The following is a 13,088-nucleotide window of genomic DNA, read 5'->3' as shown; positions in this document are numbered from 1 at the left end:
TAGTCATTAAGTCTATCTCAGGGCGAGAGCAAGTTTTAGAATTAATTAAATTCTGACTTTTTTCCAAAAAGTATTTTTAAAGATTGAATGTGAGGACGAGAGTTAAGCATTTAGATTTAATTGTATAACCTAAGTCAACAGAGCGAGAGTTTGAGATAAGGGTGTTTAAAACGGTCAGTATTTTCTTAAAAAGAGTTTCTGCAACTTTATTGTTTTCAAAATATGATTTTTGACTTAATTATAAGTGACAGCTACATTAATATAAGATCATGGTTTCTTCAACAGAGCGAGAGTTTGAGATAAAACCTTTAACCAATAAAGTTAATCGAAACGATTTATTTTAAGACCGAGAGACCGACAAGGAATTGATTCCCTAGTTTTGACGAACTACATACCGATATCCGTTTTATTAATATTTAATCTAGATATTAGTTTAGTTTTTAGCTTCCTTCCCCAAACAATCAACTATTATTCACCTTAGCTTTACGAAGTAACCTTAGATAACGGTATATCGATTCATAAGTCCCTGTGGGATCGATATCTTTTAAAACTACGCGATAGAACTGTGCACTTGCAGTTTGTATCCCATTCTCGACTCACACAGTCGAGCGATCAAGTTTTTGGCGCCGTTGTCGGGGACTTTTATTCAATCGATATCGTAACTCTTCCGTTACGCTGTAGAGACTAGGTTTCTTTTTCCTTCTATTCTTTCTTTCGTTGATTTGTATGCCACGCACTCGCTCTCAAGGCGAACCGCTCTATTTACGAATCAACGATATCGAACTATATCTCCGAGTCTTACGACGAATTCGGGAATATCGTGCTGAAAACAATCTCCCTCCTATAAACCTTCCTGATATCAAAAACATTTTTCCTTCTTTAACCGAGATGGCAGAACCAGCTCGTGCTCTTAGAGATTACGCCGCTCCATCGCAAGATGAACCGCATTCAAGTATTGCTCCGCCCGCAATCGAAGCAAACAACTTTGAACTTAAACCTTCGTTGTTGCAGGCTGTGCAACAGAACCAATTCTCTGGAAATCTTACCGAAGATCCAAACCTTCATTTATCCGTATTTGTCCAATACGCTGATACTGTTAAAGCTAATGGTGTCACTTCAGAGGCAATTCGACTTCGTCTTTTTCCTTTCTCATTAAGAGATAGCGCTAGAAGATGGCTTCAATCTCTCCCTTCCAACTCAGTCACCACCTGGAACGAGTTGAAGAAAGTTTTTCTTGCCCGATATTTTCCGCCAAGCAAAACAGCTATGTTAAGAGCCCAGATAAACGGATTTAAACAGAAAGACAACGAGTCTCTTTTCGAAGCATGGGAAAGATACAAAGACATGATGAGACTTTGCCCACACCATGGTTTGAAAGACTGGTTAGTAATTCACACATTTTATAATGGTCTCTTATACAATACAAGGTTAACAATAGACGCCGCTGCAGGTGGTGCACTAATGAACAAACCTTATGCTGATGCTTACCAGCTTATCGAGAGCATGGCCCAAAACCACTATCAGTGGGGAACCGAACGAACAACAGTGGAAAAACCTCAACCGAAAACTGGCATGTACGAGATAAGTAACCTTGATCACGTTAATGCAAAAGTGGATGCTTTGGTCCAGAAGATTGAAAGTTTAAACGTATCACCTCCAACCGCCGTGGTTGCTATAACTCAGAATTGCGAGGTCTGTGGAATCCAAGGCCACACTCCTGCGGAATGTCAACTCTTGACTGGAATCCAAACAGAGCAAGTAAACTATGCTCAAGGAAGCCCCTATTCGAATACCTATAACCCAAATTGGAAGAACCATCCAAACTTTTCATATAAGAGTAATAATGCTTTATACGCACCTGGACAGTCTCCGAATCAAACCCCATCTGTACCTCCGGGATATCAGAAACCGAATCCTAACAATAATACCCCTAGAAAATCCAACTTGGAAATCATGATGGAAAACTTTATAGCTTCCCAACAACAAACCAATAAAGATTTCTTAAACCAGAACATACACACTGGCGAACAACTTAAACAACTAGCAAGCAAAGTAGATGCCTTGGCTACCCATAACAAAATGTTAGAAACACAAATATCTCAAGTAGCTCAACAACAAGCACCTACTGCTGCACCAACTGGTACATTCCCTGGACAGCCCCAACCTAATCCGAGAAGCCAAGCTCATGCAATTATATTAAGAAGTGGAACGGAAGTGGAAGGACCGTCTGATCCAAGGATAGAAAACCAAAACCCTAAGAAATCTACTGAGGAAAGTGAACCTAAGGAAAAGGAAGAGAGTAATAAGGATACCCTAGAAAAGAAGGAACCTTATGTACCTCCACCACCTTACAAACCACCTATACCTTACCCTCAAAGGCTTGTTAAAACCAAAGATGTAGGCCAATTTAGAAAATTTGTCGATCTCCTTAAACAATTAAACGTTACAATTCCGTTTACCGAAGCTATTACGCAGATGCCCTCATATGCTAAATTCTTAAAAGAAATTCTTTCTAATAAAAGGAAACTTGAGGATAGCGAAACCGTTACACTCCCTGCCGAATGTAGCGCTATAATCCAAAACATGCCCCCTAAACTCAAGGATCCGGGTAGCTTCTCTATACCCTGTCACATAGGAAAATTTGTCATCGACAAAGCCTTATGCGATTTAGGAGCCGGAATTAGCGTTATGCCTTTATCCATATGTAAGAGACTGGAAATGGGAGAATTAAGACCGACCAAAATGTCTGTGCAATTAGCAGATCGTTCCATCAAATATCCTGTAGGAATCCTTGAAAACGTTCCCGTACGCATAGGTCAGTTTTACATTCCCACTGACTTCACAATTATGGACATTAGAGAAGATGATACTACACCTATTATACTAGGAAGACCATTCTTAGCAACTGCCGGTGCAATCATAGACGTAAAACGAGGAAGACTCACCTTCGAAGTAGGTGAAGAGAAAATTGAATTCATTCTTTCCCAATTCTTGAAAGCACCTGCAATAGAAGATACATGTTACTTCATGGATATCATCGATGAATGCATAAAAGAAGCAGAGTCAGGAGAAGACAAATCATCAGACTATCTTTTAGAAGACAAATCTAAACAATGCTTAGCAATAACACCGGACCCTACGCAGTGTCTTAACAAACCAACCCCTGATTTGAAAACACTTCCCAAAAATCTGAGATATGAATTCCTAGACTTAGAACTTGAACGACCTGTGATAGTCAATGCAGATCTAGGAAGACTCGAAACAGAAAAACTCCTACATATCTTAAGAAAATATCCAACCGCACTAGGATACCACATAACCGATCTTAAAGGAATAAGCCCTTCTATTTGTATGCACCGCATCATGTTAGAAGAAGACGGTAAAACCTCTAGGGAACACCAGAGAAGACTAAATCCGATCCTAAGTGAGGTAGTAAAGAAAGAAATAACCAAGTTATTGGAAGCAGGTATTATATATCCTATATCTGATAGCAAATGGGTCAGTCCTGTACACGTTGTACCAAAGAAAGGAGGCATAACCGTTATTGAAAACGAAAAAGGAGAAACTATAACTAAACGAATCGAATCGGGATGGAGAATGTGCATTGATTATAGGAAACTAAACAAAGCAACCCGAAAAGATCATTTCCCTTTACCATTCATTGACCAAATGTTAGAACGATTGGCTAAACATTCACATTTCTGTTATTTAGACGGTTATTCAGGCTTCTTTCAAATACCAATTCACCCTGATGACCAAGAAAAGACAACATTCACATGCCCTTTTGGTACCTTCGCTTATAGACGAATGTCGTTTGGTCTGTGTAATGCCCCTGCAACTTTTCAAAGATGCATGATGGCAATTTTCGCCGACTTTCTCGAAAACATCATGGAAGTATTTATGGATGATTTTTCTGTATACGGACAAAGTTTCGAAGAATGCCTTGAAAACCTGGAAAGAGTTCTTGAGCGATGTGTAAAAGTAAACTTAGTACTTAATTGGGAAAAGTGCCACTTTATGGTACAAGAAGGAATTGTTTTAGGACACATCATCTCGAACAGAGGAATTGAAGTAGACAAAGCCAAAATAGAGGTAATCGAAAATCTTCAACCCCCAAGAACCGTGAGAGAAGTACGAAGCTTTTTAGGACACGCCGGTTTTTACCGACGATTCATCAAAGACTTCTCTAAGATAACTAAACCCTTAACCGGACTATTAATGAAAGATGTTGAATTCATATTCGACGATAACTGTTTAAAAGCATTTCAAACTCTCAAACAAGCATTGATCTCCGCACCCATTATGCAGACACCAGACTGGAATGAACCTTTCGAAATAATGTGCGATGCCAGCGATTATGCTGTAGGTGCTGTTTTAGGACAAAGAAAGGATAAAAAGCTTCATGTTATATATTACGCTAGCAGAACCCTGGATGAAGCACAGATGAATTATGCCACAACCGAGAAAGAACTCCTAGCAGTGGTATTTGCGCTAGATAAATTTCGTTCTTACTTGGTAGGAGCCAAAATAATAGTTTACACCGATCACGCTGCTATCAGGTACCTTCTAACAAAAAAGGATGCTAAACCTAGACTCCTAAGATGGATCTTGTTACTACAAGAATTCGACTTAGAAATCAAGGACAAGAAAGGAACTGAAAACGTAGTAGCAGACCACCTCTCTACACTTGAGAACCTTGAACCAGAAAGAACATCCATTAATGATGATTTCTCGTATGACAAACTCATAGCTACTTTGGAAGAGAACAACTCCGACATGCAAGTAGAAACCACCTTAGCTATATCTGTCATACCATGGTACGCTGATCTAGTCAATTATTTAGCTGCCGGAATAGTTCCACCTACTTTATCTTACCAGCAGAAGAAAAGATTCTTCCACGACATAAAACACTATTACTGGGATGATCCCTTACTTTTCAAAAGAGGCCCCGATGGTATTTTCCGTCGATGTATACCCGAAGAAGAGGTAGAAAACATAATCCAACACTGTCACTCTGCGCCTTATGGTGGACACACAAGTACATCCAAGACCTGCTCTAAAATCCTACAAGCTGGCTTTTATTGGCCAACTATATGGAAGGACGTACATGCGGCTATTAAGGAGTGTGACAGATGTCAACGCACGGGAAACATATCTAGACGTGACGAGATGCCACAAAAAGGTATTTTGGAAGTAGAGATTTTTGACGTGTGGGGGATAGACTTCATGGGACCATTTCCATCCTCCTTCGGTAACAAATACATACTCGTGGCAGTTGACTACGTATCAAAGTGGATCGAAGCTATAGCTTCTCCAACTAATGACACCCGAGTAGTAACTAGACTCTTTAAAAATATAATATTTCCGAGATTTGGCATCCCAAGGATAGTAGTCAGTGATGGTGGATCGCACTTTATATCCAAGGTACTCGAAAAACTACTACTTAAATATGGAGTGAGACATAGGATAGCAACACCTTACCACCCTAAAACCAGTGGACAAGTGGAAGTATCTAACAGAGAAATCAAGCAAATACTAGAGAAAACGGTCGCCACTTCAAGGAAAGATTGGTCATCGAAACTACCAGAAGCTTTATGGGCATACCGAACTGCTTATAAAACTCCCATAGGGACGACCCCATTTAAGCTCATTTATGGAAAATCCTGTCACCTCCCGGTAGAATTAGAACATAAAGCCTATTGGGCTATTAGAAATTTAAATCTGAATTACAAAGCCGCCGGTGAAAAGAGAATCCTTGACATAAACGAATTAGAGGAACTCAGAAGAGACGCCTATGAAAATGCCAAAATCTATAAAGAAAGAACAAAACAATGGCATGACAAGCGTATATCAAGGAAAATCTTCAAGCAAGGCGACGCAGTACTTTTATTTAACTCCAGACTAAAATTATTCCCGGGAAAACTACGATCCAGATGGTCAGGACCTTTCCATATCACTAAAATCTTTCCCAGTGGAGCGGTAGAAATAAAAGGACAATCTACAGAACCGTTCACCGTAAACGGGCAACGTCTGAAACATTATCACTATGCGGAAACCAACGAAGATTCGCAAATTCTACACTTAGACGAAACGCCCCCAGGACTCACAGACTATATTTAACAGTTTCTTTGTCGAGCTTGCGACATTTAAACAAAGCGCTTAGTGGGAGACAACCCACAAATTACTCTGTTATTTTATTATTCTATTATTATTATCATTTCTCTATTTTTCTCTTAATTATTCTTTTAATTTCTATTTAGTATTCATTATTGATTTATTCAAAAAGAAAAAAAAAATATATATCCATATAATAATAATTCTTTTCTTCTTTCGGCATTTGGCCAAATCCTGACTTAAACTCATGTTTTCTTTTCTCTAGTTAACACTAACCAGATGGGACATTTTGACCGTATGGGTATCAAGTTCAGAGGAATGGCTCAGAAACGAAGGTTTGAAGAACTAGCCGCTAGAGAGATGCTACCTAGTTTATATGCTGATGATTGGGCTATGACTGCCCTTGGACTGAGACAGAGTGTCCTGTTTTTGCTGAATCAGATAGGATGGGAGACCTCCCCTATCCTGAGACATTTCACCACCTACCGGAGACTCACACTAGAATTCCTTAGTTCATTAATCTATCTACCTAGCCATGGAAAAGGAATTACCAGAGGTTTTATCCAGTTCAGAATGTTCAATATGGAGTACCAATTTAATATTAGAGACTTCACCAACCTTTTGGGTTTTCCTACCTCCTTTGATACATTCACTATAAGCCAGGAAGAACTTTTTGAATATAGAGAGCTGGAACACTTTTGGGGTAAGCTGACTGGAAATGATGAGCCCGAAGAACATGAGTTTCTCTCTGGAAACATACATAACCCGGCTTTTCGCTATTTCCATAAGATCCTGACCCACACTTTATTTGGGAAGAAGCCAAATAGTACTTCAGTTTCACGTGATGAACTCTTCATCATATTTTGTGCTTCCCAGAACCGTCCAGTAAACGGTGCTACTTTTATGTTAGCTAATTTGGACCACCTTATCCAGGATGAGCGAGCACCCATTAGAATAGGTGGCCTGATAACTATGATAGGTAATGCTATTGGATTACGTCAGCCTATGCTTGACCTGAACCCTTTTTGTGGCATTACTACTCTGAGTATACCTTTCCTCTTCAACACTATGTTTATAGCAAACATAGGGTCTGATGAGTTCGAGCTTATTATTGGTAACCAGGTTCTCTGCCTATTCACCATGCCCGATCCTAGAACTAGTTTTCATAACCAAAGGAACTGGCTCTATAACCTGAATGAAACCCCAACTCCTGCTGGATCCACTGAATCCATCCAGGATTATGAGATTTGTGATGACTATGAGCACTATGTTGACCATATCTCTCTTGCTGAATCTGACCCTCAGACTCCATCCGGCTACTATGATATTGATCCTCCTCCTCAGCCTGTCCTGACCGAAGAATCAGCTATGCCTGATCTCCGACATCATATGCCAGGAACAGATATTAAAACCGTCATTGAAGCTTTGATGTCAGAACAAAACGCCCTCAGGGAAGATTTCCACAGCTTGAGACTTGCAGTCCTAGAACACATGAGCAGCACGGTAAGTCAGTTACGTATGTTACGGCATCATGTTAACTCTTTTGCTCCTCCGGCCAGAGATCCGAAGATAGATGGAATTTAGTTATTTCTTTCTTAGTTATTTAGTTTTAGGTTAGATTTTTCATTAATGTTATTTGAATTCATGTTCGCATTTATTTTTTTCCCTTTTCATTTCATTGTTTTCCCTTCGTGTATTACATTATGTCAATTTTATTAAAGCTTTTATTTTATGCAATGGCTATGTTCTCTACTGTTACTTAGAATGAATTATTATTATGTGAAGTAGAATAGCATGCAATACAAATTAATTAGCTAAATTAATTAGAACAATCTAAAAAACCAAATAAAACAAAAACAAAATAATCAAAATATATTCATCTCCTAATTAAGTCCGTGTAGCGCTACTGAAGAAGCCTTGCCAAAAGAACTGTGTGACGAGCGTCACACAATCCATGACGAACGGCACGCAACACTCTTGTTACGAGCGTCACACCCTTGTGACGAGCGTAACGCCTCTCAGACATGTGAACGTTAGGGAGCCGTTGGAGACGAACGTTACACCCCTACCTTTTTACATTCCCCATTCATTTTTCATTTACCATATTTAATTACTTTTCAACCACTCTTTCTTTTCACCTCCCACATTTTTCTCCTGAAACCACCGAGCCTTCACAAACAAACCAGCAAACAGATGAGTTTGAAGAAATGGAACAAGGTGATCATCCGCCAACACAACAATCAGTCCCGCTAAACCCTTCCAGTAATGCAGCCGGCCCATCCTCCCAACGTCGTCGACGAAGACGACCTGCGACCAACGACGACATTATGGATGCTATCGATGGTATGCAGGCACAGAATGCAGACATGATGCAGATGATGCGTCAAATGCAACAGCAACAGGATGCTCGGAATGCCATAACCGACCAGCGGTTTACTGAGTTGTTTAGCAGATTCGACAGCTTAGACATACGTCAAAGATCACCAGGACCAAGAACCAGAGGTGGAAGGCAGCCTTAGTTGTATTTTTCTTTTCTTCTCCATTTTGTATTTCTTTCCCTTAAAACATCGAGGACAATGTTTAGTTCAAGTATGGGGGGGAAACATTATTCTTTCCATTCTCATCTTTGTTTCAAGTATGTACTCTCCCTTTTCATTGTTATTTCCCTATAAAAAAAAACAAAATATTTTTTTAAGTTAAGTCCTGAATGTGAAAAATTTTCTATTATCTATTTCCCTCAACTTTCTTGAGCCATAACAAAAATTTTAACACACCCAATAAGTATAAAGGTTGCTTACTTTATAAAATTTGAGTGAAATCAAAACAAAATCATTACCATAACAACGCTCTGAGAACCGCAATATGTTAGATCAGGATAAGTACCTATTATACCGAACTCCTTGAACTTTTAGTTCTATGGTAACCCCAAGTAGTTTATACAGAAGTCAGCACCATCTTAATAGCAAACTACGTGGAGAGCCGATGAATATAAGTGAATGATCCCCAAAGTAACATGAAATATACGAATATATCAAGAAATGCACTAATTAAATTAGGTGATCCTTACCAGATCATTTAATCTAAAGGTTGCAGATCATGCAAAAGCACAATACGAAAGATCCATTACGAGTTGGTTCAGTAGGAATCTGGTACTGAACTTGGTAGGGCGGACTACGGTTCGATCCCCCGCAATTTGCAATGGACTGAATAATGAAGTTATCCGACTTATGTACCAGAACTTCTAGCTAAAAGCGGATCATAATCACTAACCGGTTACTCCACTATGTGCGCGAAAAGATAAAGGGCTTAATGTGATTTCGCTAGAATGAAAACGGGTAAAATAAGACTAAAGGAACCAGGATAGCTATCATAGGGTACTTGAACTGATTGGCATAAGGTAGGGTTATCTAAGTTGTAACGGTAGTTGTTGATGTCAAGATTAAACTCAAGTCCTCCTAAACAAAAATCCATTGGCAACCTAGTACGAATTGATGTGTGCTTTAAAAATTTCATCTGGCTAAAACTTTTAACAAGTTCTATACTGAATTTTGCTTGAGGACAAGCAAAGAATTAAGTATGGGGGAGTTTGATAACACGAAATTATATCGCTTTTTAAGACTTAATTCAATTAAATTATATTATCATTTACGCTAGTTTATCTCATTTTATCAGATATTATGCAGTATTCCTCTTCTATTTATATCAGGTACCCATTTTGAAGCAAAAGTGAAAAAGGGAAGAAAAGGAGGTGTAAAAAGGAACAAAAAGGAGAGAAAAGGAACCAAAGGCCAAAGCCCAGCCCAAAGCGCACAAGTCACCAATGATGTGCCTGTGACGGACGTCACAGGACGCGTGACGAGCGTCACGCGAAGTAGCCTTGTGACGGACGTCACACATGGTGTGACGAGCGTCACACCAGTCCACTAGCTTTTTGGCGCAAGTTACGCTCTCAGAAGAATGGAAGTAACGTTGAGGACTTCGTGTCCTATTCCCAAGCCGTGAATTTAGCACGCTGAAGACTCGTGGAAAAGAAGAAAAAGGCAGTTAGTAGCACTACTATAAATAGCTACCCTAATCCCTCTCGTTTGCTCTCCTCTTTTTGCCGTTTACACACACCGAAGCTCTGCCGATTTTCTGTTCAAGCTTTTGCTTAGTTTTCTTTTTCCAGCAGAATTAATATTGTTTATTTTATTTATTTCTTTTGCAAGTTTTATTTTCTTCTTCCCTTGCAAATTTACCTTTCCCGTTTTTAGCTTTTAGATATTTTTCGCATAATAGTTTCTACACCGGAAATTATTGTGCAACTTTATACCGGATTTAACCTTACGTTATATTCGAGTTTTTTTTATTTCCTTGATTTAATTTACTGTTTAATTGAAGAATCGAAGAACAAATCCTACCGGCTTGTGGAGGAGTGTTCAAGACCATTGTATTACGCATTCAGGTTCTCTAATTGTTATTTAATATTTAATGTTTTATTCTATTGTTTATTTACATTACCTGCCTGAAATGAGTCTGTGTATGCATGATAATAATTATTATTTAGTTAGCATGTCTGGCTAATTCGCCTAGGTATCGGTATGTAAAGTAAGCAGAAAAAGGGATCAAGACTAAGTCGGTCTATTCAAACTTAAAATTAGAATCAATCTTTTTATGGTCTTAACTTACAGGTTTAATAACAAGATTTTTTACAAAAGTAAAAGACATAAAGAAGTTGAAACCAACAGAGCGAGAGTTTGAGGTTTTAACTGGACAATGTAAGTTAGTCATTAAGTCTATCTCAGGGCGAGAGCAAGTTTTAGAATTAATTAAATTCTGACTTTTTTCCAAAAAGTATTTTTAAAGATTGAATGTGAGGACGAGAGTTAAGCATTTAGATTTAATTGTATAACCTAAGTCAACAGAGCGAGAGTTTGAGATAAGGGTGTTTAAAACGGTCAGTATTTTCTTAAAAAGAGTTTCTGCAACTTTATTGTTTTCAAAATATGATTTTTGACTTAATTATAAGTGACAGCTACATTAATATAAGATCATGGTTTCTTCAACAGAGCGAGAGTTTGAGATAAAACCTTTAACCAATAAAGTTAATCGAAACGATTTATTTTAAGACCGAGAGACCGACAAGGAATTGATTCCCTAGTTTTGACGAACTACATACCGATATCCGTTTTATTAATATTTAATCTAGATATTAGTTTAGTTTTTAGCTTCCTTCCCCAAACAATCAACTATTATTCACCTTAGCTTTACGAAGTAACCTTAGATAACGGTATATCAATTCATAAGTCCCTGTGGGATCGATATCTTTTAAAACTACGCGATAGAACTGTGCACTTGCAGTTTGTATCCCATTCTCGACTCACACAGTCGAGCGATCAGGTAGCTGAAGCAATGCACATATCAAGTGTGAAGGACTTAAACCCGAAATTTGCAAATCTGTCATATTTTGGGGTTATCGAGCGCATTTTGGTGTTTGATTATGAGAAGTTTCAGATTCCTATATTTGGTTGCAAGTGGGTTGAAAATAATAATGGCATACGAGTGGATAAGTCAGGATTTTTGCAAGTTGATCTTAATAGGGTGGGGTACAAAGATGAGCCTTTCATTCTAGCCTCTCAAGCTAAACAAGTATTCTATGTCACTGATCCGACAAGTACGAAATGGTCTATAGTGCTTTTATCTAACAAAGTAATTGATGAAAGAATTGGAGATCAAGGTGATATTGATGTTGAGATTGAATCTTTTACCATAAATGATCAAAATGAGAATGAATCATGTATTAGAAATGATCATAATGAGGGTATTTGGATCAATCCAACCGTCCGCGTTGTTAAAAGAAAAGTAGAACATATTCCTACCAAGAAAAGAAAGAGACGTTACTGAAAAAGGTAATAGTATAATTATAGCCTATGTCATTCAAGAAAATTTAATTATAGCCTATGTCATTTTATATTATTCAATATATATATGGATTATTGATTATGGATTTTTATATTTTTCATTTCATTTTTATATTTTTTCTTTATTACAGGTTAAATGGCTAGTGATCAAGAAAACTCACAAGATGCAAATGCTCCTGATGATACTTCAGAAAAAGAAATTACACGAGGCATCACTATTATGAAGAGTATCATTCGTGATAGAGATAAAGCAGTAACATATAATGTAAATTGGAATGCTGATAACCAACTAATTGGGTCTAATGCTGCAAAGTTGGCAAGCTACATTGGTACACTTGTTCGTATGCACATTCCAATCACTGCTACAAGATGGAGTAATAAAGAGTTGGGTAGCGCTAAAGATAAGATTTGGACTGAGATACTGGTATAATATATGATTGTTTATATTTTCTTTATATTGACGATAATGTGTTTAAATTACTTATACTAACACACTCTATTCCAATATTTTTTCGTAGAGGTCTTTTAACATTGAAGATACAACTATCCGAAAAAAGTATATACTTCAATTGGCCGGAAAAAGACACAGAGGGTGGAGAACGTTTTTAACAAACAAGTATCTTAAGGACAAAGAAAAAAAATTTGTTGAATATGATCCGGAATATCCAGTGAAGTATGCGATCTTCATTACAGAAGAAGAATGGGTTGCTTTTGTAGCCCAAAGAAGAGACGAAAATTTCAAGAAAGTGAGTGCCACAAATCGCGAGAGAGCGTCAAATCCCACGTATGCATACAAAAAAGGGCGTTTGGGATATGCACGCTTAGAGGAAAAAATTGTAAGTATACAAAAATGCTACGATCTTATTAATTGTCTCAATGTGTTATAATTGATTATCTTATTATTTGTGTCAATGCGTAGTTAGACGAGACGAAAAGTGACGCAACATCACTTCCGCCACATGTTTTGTGGAAAGAAGCTCGTGTGGGAAAGGATGGAACTGTTAGGGATGACGTTCAACATATTTATGATGAATGTGTAAGTAGAACATTGTGTCTTTAATTAAATCAAAAGTT

At 37.9% G+C, this 13,088-nt stretch overlaps 1 pseudogene; it reads right to left on the bottom strand.

The window, feature by feature from the left end:
- Positions 1-1,273: 1,273 nt before the first annotated feature.
- LOC127099054 (uncharacterized) lies at positions 1,274-1,373 on the bottom strand (annotated as a pseudogene).
- Between the last annotated feature and the right edge of the window lie 11,715 nt (positions 1,374-13,088).

Source organism: Lathyrus oleraceus, chromosome 6 (genome assembly GCF_024323335.1).
Source record: "Lathyrus oleraceus cultivar Zhongwan6 chromosome 6, CAAS_Psat_ZW6_1.0, whole genome shotgun sequence".
Classification (NCBI taxonomy): domain Eukaryota; kingdom Viridiplantae; phylum Streptophyta; class Magnoliopsida; order Fabales; family Fabaceae; genus Lathyrus; species Lathyrus oleraceus.
The sequence above is the reverse complement of the archived record's forward strand: the minus strand, read 5'-3'. Positions and strand labels throughout refer to the sequence as shown.